General features: G+C 33.0%; 1 pseudogene; it reads right to left on the bottom strand.

The window, feature by feature from the left end:
* Nucleotides 1–1041: 1041 nt before the first annotated feature.
* On the bottom strand, nucleotides 1042–1174 carry LOC125350974 (annotated as a pseudogene).
* Nucleotides 1175–2476: the final 1302 nt, after the last annotated feature.

Genomic DNA, 2476 nt, shown 5'->3' with positions numbered 1-2476 from the left:
ATAAATAAATAAATAAATAAGTTAATTAAAATAAATTAAAAAAGTAACACAGGTACATGGGACATAACATAAGGGAAAATTCACATATGCAATTAAAGTCTCAGAAACAAAGAAAGAATGAAAAAGATTATTGAAAGACATACTCAATAAGTTTCCTGAGATTTCAGTAACACCACAGTCACACATACATAAATAACAAAACAAAAAACATTTTTTAAATCCACTGGCAACAATAAGACCAATATTTATTCAGAAGAAACACTGGAATGATACTGAGAAACTGAGAATTCCTTTGTGAACTCAGAATTCATTACAAGATGATTTGTTTCTATAGAAATACCAAAAGAAGAACTTTAGGTGATGAACAAATGATGTCATACAATAATATAAAAAATAAGAATAAAGACCTATAAAACCAATAAAATATAGATAATTCTAACTGGACAGGTACTGTTCAAAATAATGTCCAAAGAGATTTAAATGTATCTAGAGTTAGACACACATAAAGGTAATAGCACAAAAGCCTAGAGACAGGTAAGTATATCTCTCATTCTTAAGAGACTAGTTGAAAAACTAGAGCTCAATTATTAGAGAGTTCAGGAAATAATTATTTTGGAGTCTACTAAATATAATTTATAGGATAAACACTAAGTGGCAAGAGAATGTATAAACAGCAAACAAATAATATAAAAGGAATGATCGAAATGCTCGAGAATACAAGAACCAAAAGGAAAATTAGCATTAAAAAATTAGCAAACTGAAACCAACATGGAAAAATAAACTCATACATGCTTATAACTACATTAAATGTAAGTGGTTTAAATATTCCATAGCCACATATGAGACAACCCTATCTTTTCAGTATCCTGGACTTTACATACAAGGGTCTAGACTCATTAGTAAAAATTTTTATTTGAATATAGAGCTTTTTTTCCAAGACCCATTTGGAAAACCACCTATATGGCTGAGTATGCACATTGCCAGTAGCTAGAAGCCATTTTGGCTCCACTTATTTATAACCTTTCATTCTCCTATCCTAGGAAAAATTCCTTTCCATCTCCCAACCCAAACTGAATTTTAACACCTCTCCTTATCTGCTGAAGGGCCTAAAGAAAGTTAAAACCGATAAGAACAGATACTACACTTGATCTTAGCCAAAAGGCCGAGAGGCGATCCTAAAGAAAATTAAAACAAACAAAGTACATTGATTTGGAATTTTAGCTTTTGTTAAGCTTTTCCATTTTTACGGTTTTACAATTAGCTTCTCCTGTTTTCTACCTTTAAATACGTATCTAAAATGCCACCATAGAAATCAGGGCTCTCCTCCATCCCTTTCTACTCAAGATCCTAGCACCTACCTAAGGTGCTAGTGGAAAATTATCCACAAGTTAATAGTCTCAACCTGCGTAGTGAAGTCTACCTTCAGAATTTCAACATTTCACATCTCACCTACACCACTGACAATAGAAATGTTTGACAGCATACTCCATTGGCAAGACACCCAGACAAAATGTTATAACCTCCTCAATACCTTTAGCATTTTCTGACAAAACTGCTCATGTAATAGTGTGTAACAGTTCATTATTTTTGTTAGTTGTATAGAAAGGAAAAAGTAAGATTTCTTCTTCCTTTCCTTTAGGAACTAAGTCAGTATAAATAAATATCAAAATGGTAATATTCTCAATTTCAGTTATTAATATACAAAATTACAAAATCTGGTGATCAGTAATTGTATGACCAAAAGAATATCAACCCAAATGGGAGTATACCTATAGAATCTGTGGAGAAAAAGACTCTCTATATTTGAAAGGAGATGGTCAAATCTCTATATTTAAAACCCAGGGGAACATATTAAGTAACATATTGGAGAGTCAGCACTACCAATAGATGAAGAATAGATGAAGAGAGCCAAAGCTGATAGAACTCAAGGTAATTTACACATGGAAACAGCCCACCTGTAGTGCATCAGGCACAGGAGGGTCTTCTTTGGATATTGGTTCCAAGCCATCCCCAGATACAATTTAACATGCATTTTGGAACTAGAAACCCTTACTGTATATTAATTTTTAAGTGGAAAATGGTATTATTAAAAGGCATCTTGTCCTTTGGTTAAGAAATATACATGGATAAAGTCACTTGGTACTTTTGTGTGCTTCCTAAAAACTGGTCAGAATCTTGAATGTAGCAATATAAGGCTTGTATTGTTGAAGTTTGTACTGTTTGAAGTTTGTATTGTTGAAGCTACATGAAGGATACCTGTGAGTCATTTTATCTGATCTTTGAAAACTTGTATCTGTTTGAAATCATCATGAGTAAATAAACAAAGCTATATTCAGCTGGGTGCTGGTGGCTCACTCCTGTAATCCTAGGTACTCAGGAGGGTGAAATCTGAGGAAGCCAGGCAGACAGAAAAGTCTGTGAGATACTTATCTCCAATTAACCACAAAAAATCAGAAATGAAGCTCTATCTCAAGTG

The sequence above is a fragment of the Perognathus longimembris genome, chromosome 4 (assembly GCF_023159225.1).
Source record: "Perognathus longimembris pacificus isolate PPM17 chromosome 4, ASM2315922v1, whole genome shotgun sequence".
Classification (NCBI taxonomy): Eukaryota; Metazoa; Chordata; class Mammalia; order Rodentia; family Heteromyidae; genus Perognathus; species Perognathus longimembris.
The sequence above is the reverse complement of the archived record's forward strand: the minus strand, read 5'-3'. Positions and strand labels throughout refer to the sequence as shown.